At 40.1% G+C, this 12509-nt stretch overlaps 1 protein-coding gene across 1 annotated transcript in view; it reads right to left on the reverse strand.

Moving 5' to 3' along the window:
• TANC2 (tetratricopeptide repeat, ankyrin repeat and coiled-coil containing 2) overlaps positions 1–12509 on the reverse strand; it is a 246001-nt gene that overhangs the window by 175691 nt on the left and 57801 nt on the right. The window lies entirely within an intron of this gene.

The following is a 12509-nucleotide window of genomic DNA, read 5'->3' on the forward strand; positions in this document are numbered from 1 at the left end:
ATTAAACCACCTCCACCCACACAGACCCTTACAGCCCTCCAAATTCTCAATACAACCCATTTGTACAACGGAAACTGAGTCAAATAATATGGTACAACATACATACAAATAATATGGTACAACATTTGATTTAAACTCTATGGAATAAAGGACAGAGCAGAACCTTAATTTACCCTAAACATCGAGCTGATATTCACCTTTATTTTTTACTTCAAATGCATCAGAAATGTTCCTCTCTCACTAGCATGCTGTAGGTGAGGTTGAAGCAGACAGTCAAACACATCTCACTGTTGATGTACCTCATTAAAGACCCAATCAGGTTCCTCCATTTCATCTGCAACACTCCATCAGCATTATATAACATTCTATGGACACTGAGATGTCCAGAAGTTATTCCAAGCAGGAGACTTAGCCATGAGGGCAAGTGTACAACTCAGGTTGAGTTATTTACTGCCTGCCTATAACAATGATATTCTAAATCTTGTTACAGTTGCACACAGTGGTAGCAAAAACACAGGGCTTAACACAAGGGAACAGAAACAATTACTGAACATTGATGACATTCAGGTAAATGTATATTTGTTAATACAAAACCTGATTTCAACTGTATTTATTTGATAGACTGGAGAGGAGGAATTTCAAAATGCAGAATCAAAACTGAAGAATATTTAAGATAATCCTCAGTAATTTTAAAATGCCAGTGAAATTCCTACATCTAACCATTTCTCCCCCTTCAAATATTATACTGAGTTTTTTTCTCCAGGAATATAACTTTATCCCAACAAAGTCTACATAAAACCATGATTCAAAACATGCCTATAAAGAGAAAAGACCGGCAACACTGCTTCTATGCATATATGGCATTTTTTTCTTCTGAGGCATACAGTCTAAAGCAGTCGTTTCAATAAAATGTGTTTCATGTTAAAGTATACAGCTATACAAATGTATAGAAATCAGCACTCTGATTTTTTTTTATCAAGCTCTAATTTTTTATGCAGCACTGCCTAATATGCCTCACTCCATTTTGTTTGTGCACAATGGATTATAAATTTATTGTATCATAGAGCAAAATGCCAAGAAAACAACCAGCTGTGGCCAATTAATCTCAACCTTTTATTATATTCCCTAACCTGCAATGCAATAAAACAAAGCTTGAATTTCAGGCTAAAGAAAAGGCAAAAAGTATAAAAAGAATAGTAAAATTCCACTTAAAATGAACCAGACATAATAAGGTTTCAGGTTACTGATAGACCATTTTCTATCACATTTCATCAAAATATTTCTTGTGATATTGAATTATCTATTTAACATGAACTTTATAGCAAAGCATTGAAACAATAAGAACTAAAGCTATTTTAAACACAATGCTTTCATCAAAGAGAAATCTAATTTGTTTTTATGTTTGTTGTATCATAAGAAATGAGACCTTAGGCTCTTCATTGTTCTTATATATCTCCCTGTCTCAAAACAATTAGTTTGTACACTAAGGTAGCAATTTTCAAAAGCTGACCATATGCAGTACAAACCTAACAGGATGCATTAATAAAAAATAATAATAATAAAGTGGTGTGTAGTCTCCTGCCAAGGTTTTTCTTTTCTTTTGCCATTTAACTGAGAATATTCCACAAACACAAAATAAATCATCATCCCTTCTCCTCCCCCCAAGAAATCCACTGTGACAACAAATAGCTCATTGTAATTTTATCTACAGAATAAAGCTTAGCATAAGAAAGCATTTCTTTCAAACATGCTAGAAATGAGTATTTAGCATATACTTACATCTCATGCATGTAGCAATATGTTCAACGTCATCTCTTAACAGTAGCATGCAGACGTATTTCACATGCAAGGCTCAAACGCTTGTAACTAAATTCAGGCTTAGATAATATATATCCAGAATAATCTTGCTAAGGCAGTTCTTCTTGTTCACTGTCTCTCTGTTGTGCCAGACAGCGTTGTAAACCTACCTCTGGATCATACTGAAGGTTATTGTTTCCTAAGCGAGCCCAGAACACACTGCACCATTTTGCCTGTCTCCTGGACGGTGCAGAAGCTGACGGAGCGGCAGGCAAAGGAGTCTCCTGGAGTCAGCAATGTCAGCGCTAACCTCATACTGCAGTCTGTGCATTCAACGCACTGAAACCCACAGGTGCCTATGGAAAGCCCTACTGCTGCAGGCAATGTTTTTCCAGCAGGTTTGTGATCTACTTATACTCGTCACTAACCTACTGCATGATCAAGCTACAGAAGAGGCAGATCAGCATCATGGAAGAAATCTTGATGTAAGAGACAGGATGCATTTCAGGAAACTTCATGGCAGTCTCTTGCTCTGTGTCGACTGCAAATGTCACATGATTATGACGACTTTGTATGTAAGTGGCTTAACTATGTTGGTGGTAGACAGTACCATCAAGTCACAGCTTATTTATAGCAACCCCATAGGGTTTTCACAGCAAGAGATGTTCACACATGGTTTGCTATTGCCTGTCTCTGCGTAACAATCCTGGACTACGTTGGTGGTCTCCCATCCAAGCAGTAACCCAGGGCTAACCCTGCTGAGCTTCCAAGAACTGACTAGCCTGGGCGATCCACATTAGGACTTAACTATGTTACAACCTACCAAATAAACTGAAACGTTTTAAACATATTTGCGTATTTGTACACCAATCATTATCATATAATCTTGTTTTTTATTTTTTAGGTTTCATAATGGAGCAAACTGCCTGTCATTATGAGGGGTGGAAGAAGCAGGAGAGGTGGATAGAGGACTTCTGGGTGGACACAGCCTATATCTTGGTGCTCTGCTCATCAAAACATATGGGAGACTCCCCTTAGAGTTCACCTCTCACAGACAGCAGGGTGAGTGCAGATTTCTGAAACCAGATCAACAAGGTACAACACTTTGTCTGTCAATAAAACTTTAATCCTGTCCTTCTTTAGGGTTGGTAACTTCCCAATGAACATGGAGATGGGATTACAACTGATCTTCAGACTACTGAGTTCAGTTTCCTTGGAGAAAATAGATGCTTTGGAGTGCGGACTCTGTGGCATCACATCCCAGTGGAGGCCCTTCTGCTCCTCAAACCCTGCCTTCTCCAGGCTGCACCCCCAAATCTCCAGGAGTTTCCCAACCCAGAGTTGGGAACCCTATGTCTTCTTCCAAGGAGCTCAAGGCAACATACTTGGTGTTCTTGCCCCCATTTTGTCTTCACACAGCTCTGTGAGGTAGATTAGTCAGGAAACGTGTATGTGCGATTGGTTCAACCCACATCTCCCACAATTTTTCAGAAGGAGTTAATGGCAGTCACGGGAGAAAGTACTCAAGATGCAGTCTGTGGGGAAAGGGAGAACCTGCCCTGGTCATATCTTTGAGCTGGGCTCATTTTCCTCTTCCCTGGCCATTTGTGCTGATTACAGCAGATCTATTTTCTCCTCGACACTTACAGGAACTGACTTGCTTTCATCATCACAGAAGTAAGTTAAAAGGAAGAATCAAAAGAGTCATATCCCTCCAGAATGCTTGGAAGATCTTTAAAACCACATTAATTGAGGCCCAGATGGATTGTATCACTCAGGTCAAAAGAGGTATCACCGAATCTAAAAGATGCCTATGTGGCTAACAGCCCAAGTCAAGGAAACCATAAAAGGCAAAAAAGGGCTTATTTTAAGAAGTGGAAGGTTTTCCCAAATGAAGTGAACAGAGAGGAGCTTGGCTTCTGGCAGAACCAATGTTAAGTTGATAATAATGTGAGCAAAAAGAAAATTGGAGGAGTGACAAATTGCCTGCATTTGGAATACTGTGTGCAGTTCTGGTCATGGTATTTCAAAAGAATATTACAGAGCTGGAATAAGAACAGAAGAGGGCAAACAATATGATTTCAGGGTTCAAGCATTTTTCCTCTGAGGTAAGGTAGAGGTTTATAAAGTTATGCATGGGGTGAAGAATTTGGATACAGAGAGCCTTTTCTCTTTCTCCCATAATACTAGGACTCCAGGACACCCATTAGGCAACAGGATCAGGATAGACAAAGGAAGCATTCCTCCCCACCCCCCACCCCCGCCAACAAACAATTAAATTGTGGAACTCACTGCCGGTGAAGGGAGGGAATATCAGCATGGCTTCTGCAAAGGGAAGTCTTGCCTCACTGACCTCTTCTTTTAGAAAGTGAACAAGCCGGTAAACAATACTGTCCTTGTAGTCATTATATGCTTGGACTTTAAGTTAAGTGGGCATTAATTAAGAACATAGGTCTTCTTATAGATTAAAAATTGGTTAAACAACAAGAAACAGAGTAGCAAGAAATTGACTGGGATCCCAAAAGGATAGGTATTGGAACCAGTTAATTTGCTTATATTTTATTTGTAATAGGGGCTGAGGAGGTTAGCGGCCAAATTTGCAGATGCTACCAAATTATTCACAATAGTGAAAAACCAAGTGGATTGTGATATGCTACAGAAGAACCTATCCAAATTAGGTGAGTGGACAACAACGTGGAAATTGAAATTCAGTGCTGGTAAATGTAAAGTGATTCACAGTCAAACAAAAATTCCTAACTTTAAATATATGCTGGGGAGTGGGGGAGTCTGAATTGTCAGAGACCAAGAATGAAAGAGATGTTTGGGTTATAGAGGATAGGTCAATGAAAATGTCGACTCAGTGTGTGGCAACTATGCAAGCTAAATTCCATGCAGGGGATTATTCGGAAAGGAACTGAGAATAAAGCAGAAAAAATATTGTGATGGAGAAAGTCAACAGAAGTTTTCTCCCTTTTCTATAATAATGGAACTCAGGGAGCTCCAATGAAGTTGCTGAGCAAAAGGTGGTGGTTGTGGAGAGTGCCCTCAAGTCATAGCTGACTTATGGCAACCCCTGGTGTGGTTTTCATGGCAAGAGACTAACAGAAGTGGTTTGCCATTGCCTGCCTCTGCAACCTTGGTCTTCACTGGAGGTTTCCCATCCAATGACTAACCAAGGCCAACCCTACTTAATTTCTGAGATATGACGAGATCAGGCTCATCTGGGCTATCCAGTTCAGGGTGAACAACAGGTACAGGGCAGACAAAAGAAAACATTTCTTTTATTCAACAAGTAATTAACCTAGGAATTCACTGCCAGCGAACATAGTGATGGCCACAAGCATAGATGGCTTTAAAAGAGAGTTAGAGATTGATGGAGAAGAAGTCCATCAACAATTACTAGCCATGGTGAGTAAAGGAAACCTTCATATTCTGAGACAGTAAACCTCTGGAACACATCAGGAGAAGGCTTTGGCCTCTCTCTGTTTGCTGGCACAACAGGGCAAAAAGATGAACACTGTGTGTGAAGCAGTATTATGGCCTAGGTAGACCACTGGTCTATCCAGCAGGCTCTTCTTATGTTCTCAATTATTTGGTCACACTAGAACATAATGCTGAAGTACAATAGAATGCTCTCATATTTTACAACAATATTGCAGACTGTGTTGTGATTTATGTTCAGCAAACATTTCTGTTAGTTTAGGCTATGCATGCAGTTGTAATTTGAATGGTTAAGAGAGATTTTCTCTATACTCTTCTTTCTTACTTATGTCTTTTTCTTCTTCTCTTCCCCATGCCTACTGTCACGCATCACTTTTTCTGACATTCTTCCTCCCCCACCCTATTATTTCTCTCTCTCCCTCCCCCACCCCATTACTCTCCTTCTCCCCCCGCCATGCTAATTGTAACTGATCGTTTTGCTGCTCGAATTTCTGTTCACTGCTATACTGTTCTGCTTTTAGCTATATAAATCTTTCTTGTATTCTTCTGTATGGTGGTGGAGGATTGTGAGTGAAAGAAATTCTGTTTTAAATTAATTTGTCTTGCTAGTTCTCTTCTAGATTTAGCCCCACACAGACATAGCTACACTGCTATTAACCACGTTTCTGTGGGTTCAACTGTTTTGTTATAACGGGCAACTTGGTTGGCACTTATAAAAGGGACTACATCGATTTTGTTTTGGATTTTGCATGGGCTAATATAGATGGTTATTGCTGTTCTGCTATTTGGAAAGCAAAGAATATATCACAGAGAAATGAAAAGAATGTTCACCCTATTGTGAAAAAGAAAAGATGAGCAATGAGATAGAAGAAAGGAAACCCGGGGGAGGAGGGGAGAAGAGACCATACAATGTTCCCTCTAAGCTTTGCAGTGTTGTGAGCTAAAAATCTACTTTGTGAGCCAAGACAACAACTTAAAGTTTTGAGTGCACCTCCTTTTAAAAAAAAATTACAATCAAATTGTTTTGATTACAATCAAAACAATTTCACAATAAAAGCCATTAGGTGAAAGGGCCACACAAATCAGAGTATACTTCTGTATAAAAATGGCTATGTCCATGCTGATTACAAAGGGGGAGTTGTATTAGTCTGTTGCTACAAAATAAAGCAGACACACAATGCACCTTAAAGACTAGCACATTTATTTCAAGATGAGCTTTTGTGAGTCAATGCTTACTTCTACAGCCTCCTTCTGCACCAAGGCCAAGTTAAATGAGGCCTTCACCATGGTGGCCGCTGAGGTGCTACTTCCTCTCCTCCACTCTCTGGGGCTGAGGGGATCCTAGCGATTTCAGGCTGCACGGGTCAGGCCAGACCCGATCACCCAGCTCTGCTCTGTTCCCCAGCTAGAGAGCCAGCAGTGGCAGTAGGCGCTCTCTGGCACTACCCTGGGGGCCAAACCAGCCATGGCCAGGAAGGGAGGAGAGAAGTGGGATGAGGCTCCATCCCTGCTCCATCTCTATAGGGCTCACCTGCAGATGCTAGCTGAGTGGGAGGGCGGGGCCGCCTGAGGGTTAGAAACTGTGAGCTACAGCTGAGAAGCTGTGAGCCGAGGAGCCAGAATCTGTGAGCGATTGCTCATGTGCTCACATTAGCGGGAACACGGACCACCACCCCCGCCAATACAATCCCACCATTACAAATTAAAGGGGGGAGATTTTCTATTCTTTGAGGGACAACTATTACCTCCCTCTTCAGGCACGGGGGGGGGGGTGTCTCATTCCTCACCCTTAGAACCTGCAGATGTGAAATTAAAGAGCTCTTGAAGTAGAGCTCAATGCTTGCATTGGGCAGGTCAAGACCTGCAATATACTGTGCAGCAACCAAAGTATAGTCACTATTCTGAAAGAGCATGCTCACTTTCAGCTGCACTCTCAGGGTACAGCGCCAAGTGCACAGGAGATTGCAACGCCCCTTGCACCACCTGGCTCACCTGAGCCAGCCATGAACTCCACAATAAGAGAAAAGTGCCTGGCAGAACTTGTACTCTAGCTGGTCCCTGGGGCTCTCAGCCACTACAAAGGTGCTTAGGTGACTGCCTGCTGCTTCATCCTGAGGCCATACCATTGTCAGCACCATTTATGGCCCCTCTGGCTGCAAGACTGTAGGCAGCAGGCAATGAAGGGGGAAGCCATGCCAGTTCCAAAATCTTCTACATATGCTGAGGAGGGTGGACACTGGCAAGCACATTGTATGCACAAGTGCAGACAACTTCTTTGTTTACGTTTTTTTAACCCAAATCTGTAGGTTTCAGTTGTTTCTGCAAACTTATACAGAGGGGAGGAGTTTTCATAACCACCTGTTTTGTCTCCAAGTGGTCCCAATCTATGGATTTAAGTATCTGCAGATCGAGTACACTTAGTTATTAGGGAGACAGAGAGAGAAATAAAGAAAAAATAAACCCAACCTATCCACCATGGCTGATATTTACCTGTGTGTTGACTCTTTGCCCATTAATTATGGCAATCCAGAATATCCACTTCACTTTCAAAGCCTTCAACAGCCAGGAAACACAATGCCATTACTGTCTATAAGTATACTTGAAATTGATTTTTGCAAGCAGCCTAATTGCTCCATTTCTTTACAAGAAAAGTGGTGCTGCCATATTTCTGAGATACAGTCATGTAACCGCATCAAAGTCTGCACACAACAGCAGGCAATTCACTATTCACTCACACCGAGATATTGCTTATTTAATATTGAAAATACATGGCTGGAGGGGCGGAGAGATTGGCCAAGAATAGGTAATAGGGAAGCACTCACTCTTGAAACTATGGAAAAGTATTTCAAGAATGTTATGGACTGTTTCAAGCAACCTGTCAAGATCATTGGTGTGCAGCTAAAGTGTCTTATTCCTGGAACAAGCTGAATCTGACTTTGTCAAGAGTAGTAAGCCTGGATTCCTGGTAGCAAGTGTTCTAAGCATCCTCAAAACAATCTATAATGGTGCCACCCAAGCTCATTTTTCATCCAGTTCTGCCAAAAAGCTCCACAAAGTAAGATGGGAGAAGGAATCAAATGTGGAATCTCAGATTTTCTTCTACTTATAATTAACTGGGGCATTTTCTAGCAGATTCTGCCCAAGATTACAATTTATCTCATCCCTGTCTTTGTTTTTGAAAGCTGGAATAGCATAATAGATGGGAGGCTGCTCATCCACAAAAACTCATAGGGTGATCTTTGATTCATACCCTTTTCCAAAGCAGCTGCTGTGGAGTATGTTAGACTGGGAAACAGCAGCAGGCCCACTTCAAGCTTTTGTAGATGAATGGATTAAAACTAAATAATATTAAAGAATTATTATTATATTCTACAGTAATAAAGAATTGGAACAGAACAAATTATTCAAAAACCAGAAATTGTGTGTTACATTTTGATGAATGTTCTAAACATCTTCTATAACATCAACAAAGAACAGGGGGTTCCTTAACAATCAAAACCAAAGAGGGGAACGCCCAGGGAACCCAACAAAACACTACCAGGTGTAAATACCAAAAAATTGGTATTTTTATACCAATATAATTGAATCAAACTTCTATACCAATCACTCAATAATCAACAGTAAACTTGTATACTAACCACTGTTAGTGGTTAGTATAGTATATAGCATATAGTATAGTATAGTATATATATATAGTATAGTTTACTGTTGATTATCGAGTTTACAAGTTTACTGTTGATTATTGAGTGATTGGTATAGAAGTTTGATTCAATTATATTGGTATAAAAATTGAGTTGCACCTGGTAGTGTTTTGTTGGGTTCCCTGGGCGTTCCCCTCTTTGGTTTTGATTGACTAAACATCTTCTAGCCAAACCAAATAAGAAACTAGACGACGAGTGATATTCTTAAAATGTGGCATAAACTCTCTCACAACATTGTTCAAAACCATCTGTAAAAGCTGTAAAACCATATGCTGGTGGGAGGCAAGTAAGCAAAGGGCTTGGTGCAATAAATCTCTGAAGTCACAATGTATGACCTCTCTTCAAGCCTTTCTATACTTCAGGTGTGCTATGAACTGCTGAAAGAATTTTGCTTTTTGCCTCAACCTGAAGACCTAGTGATCGCAACAAATCCAGATATAGCAATGTGTATGTGCCATCAAGTCGCTTTCAGCTTACAGTGACCCTATGAATTAACAACCTCATAAATGTCCTACCATTATAACAGCCATGCTCAGATCTTGCAAACTGAAGGCTGTGGTTTCCTTCACTGATTTAAGCTATCTCATTTTGAGTCATCCTCTTTTCCTACTGTCTGCCTTCCACCTTTCCTAATATTATTGTCTTTTCCAGTGAGTCTTGTCTTCTCATGATGCAACCAAAGTGCAATAGCCTCAGTTTCATCATTTTCGGTTCTAGGGAGAATTTAGGCTTGATTTAATCAAGAACCCACTTATTTGACTTTTTGGCTATTCATGGTATCCATAAAACTCTCCTCCAGCAATTGAATGAATTTTCTTCTTGTCAGCTCTCTTCATTGTACAATTTTCACATCTGTTCCATATATGGTTAAGTCTTTGCAGTAAAATCTTAAGCATCACTTTGCTTGCATGGGAAATTAAAACAATGGCCCAATAGTTATTGCACCTTTTGGCACCCCTTTTTTTGGAACTGGAACGTAGATTAAGCGTTTCCAGTCTGTGGGCTGTTGTGTTTTCCATATCTGTTGACATGTCCTTGTTAATACTCAAGTTTCTGTAGCTTAAAATAACTCTATTGATCTAGTACAAGTGATTTGTTTCTTCCAATTGCTTGGAGTGCAGCTTTCAAAAATTGTAGGCTCTTTATCAAAAGATTATACTTTGACGGGATCTCTTGTCCATTTAGCTCATCTGTATAGTATAGTTCTTCGGTATATTTCCATCTTTCCTTTATTTTGTTCTGACTGGATAATGTATTTCCGTGTTAATCTTTCACCGTCCCTACTTATGGTTTGAATTTTCCTTTGATTTCCTAGATCTTCAGGAACAGATCTTTTGTTCTTCCTTTTTGTTGTTCTACTTCTTTGCACTGGTTATTATAACAGTTCTCTTTGTTTCTGTGTGTGTGGTGGAGAGTTCTGTCAAGTCATAACTGATTTATGGCAACTCCTAGCAGGGTTTGCATGGCAAGAGACTAACAGAGGTGGCTTGCCATTGCCTTCCTCTGCAACCCTGGTCTTCATCGGAGGTCTCCCATCCAATGACGAACCAAGGCCAACCCTGCTTAGCTTCTGAGATCTGACAAGATCAGGCTCACCTGAACTATCCAGGTCAGAGCTCTTTCTGTGCGTAAATTACTGAAAGTTGCATTTAGAGTTTTGATTCTATTTCTGTCACTTTTTACTTTTGCTTCTCATCTATTTGACAATTTTAAGGGTTTCATTTGTCAGCCACCTAGGTTTCTCCTTTCTTTTGGATACAGGAATAGCCTTTGCACATTCTTCGTTGGCAATGTCTCGGGTTCCAGCCAGTTCATGATCAATTGATCTAAGTAATGTAAATCTTTTCTTTACATCTTTAAATTCTTCAGGAATATTATCAAGAATAGATTTTAGAACTAAGATTCCTTTGGTATTTCTCTTCAGCCTTATTCTAATTTCTGATATTAACAATTTGTTGTGTGTCCCTCAATCAGCTTCTGGTGTTGTCTTAAAAGAGAGAACAGAGCTTCTCCATCTTCTTCTTCCAATTATGTAATTATTTGATTCCTGTTTTGGCCATCTGGTGATGTCCATGTGTAAAATGATCCAAATTTTCCAACAATGTTTGATTCTGCTTTGTCTCCTACTTTTCCATACCAGTACATTATCAATGTATCTTGTTCAATGATCAATTTTTATCTGGACACTTGCATAAAAACTTTCAACTGCTTCCTTCTCATTAGCTATACTTGGGGTATAAATTGAATAGTTATGTTGATAGGCTTTCCATGATGTTTGATTGATATTATTTGGTAAGACTTTGCATTAAATGTGCTACATTTCCCCTCGCAACAAGAGAAATGCCATTTCTTCCAAGTTTGTCATTCTCAGAGTAGAACATGTAATTCTCTGGCTAAAAATGTCCTAATCTAGTCCAGTTTAGTTCTCTCACATCAAAGATTAAAATGTTTAAACTTTCCACTTCTTGTTCTATGATTCTGAGCTTACCTGGCTTCATACGTCTCACATTCCATGTTCCTATTATATGTGTTGGATGTCGTTGGATTTCCCTTTTGCTTATATTCATATTAGCAACTGGACATCCTTCCAATTTTAATCCAGTCCCATCATTAAGGACAGTGTTATTCGTACTTGTCCTCTGCTCTTCTCCAGTAGCCAACTGAGGGCCTTCCAACCTGAGGGCCCTGCCTTCCAGCACTCTACAATCTTTTATTTATTTATTTATTTATTTATTTATTTATTTATTTCTGATTTTTTTATTCCGCCCTCCCCACATTTCCAGCAGGCTCAGGGTGGATTTTGGGTTGTCTCATCACAGCGTTTTTGAGGTAAGAGATTATCAGAAGTGGTTTACAATTGCCTTCTCCTGGGCAGTACAACCTAGGATTAGATGAAATATCACTGCTGTTGTCTATTAAAGATCTTCCACTAGTGTCACCTTCCACTAATGCTACTGCCCCATAACTACCCATAAGGATTCCTCTGCTCCCATTGTGATGGGGACTGTCAATTCTCTTCAACTGATGTAACTACTGATTCCTGAAGTGAGTAGATGTAACTTAGTATGGTGTCTCAGCTTTAATTATTCTGCTTTGAGTAACTCTGCTCCGAGTTTTAGACTCTTGACCAAGTCTAAACTCCTGACAGTACTGCTCTCAGCTTCACTGACACACCCAAAACACCCTCACCACATTGTGTAGCCAAGATAGTCATGTCATAGCTGCCATTGTATTTGCTCTCTTAAGCATCCAAGCACAAATTATATTCATAACATATGCTTCAGGAGCTGACACTGCTAGGGGATAGCATTGTCTACAGGCATGTGCAAGGAAGAAGGGGAAAACAGGGCATGTTTGCAATGAGCCCCACCCATAGGGTGGACCATGAAAAATCAGAAGGGGGAAATCAGCAGAAGAAGCAATTGAAAAGGAGGAATTTCTCCAACCCACCTACTCTTTTAACCAAGACAGGAAGAAGGCTTTGAAGTATCACCATCACTGGAGCTCTTCGTTGAAGCACATTTTACGTAAGAGCACAAAGATTAATCTGGCGATCTTAGGAAGTTAGAT

This window comes from Eublepharis macularius, chromosome 12, assembly GCF_028583425.1.
Source record: "Eublepharis macularius isolate TG4126 chromosome 12, MPM_Emac_v1.0, whole genome shotgun sequence".
In the NCBI taxonomy this organism is placed as follows: domain Eukaryota; kingdom Metazoa; phylum Chordata; class Lepidosauria; order Squamata; family Eublepharidae; genus Eublepharis; species Eublepharis macularius.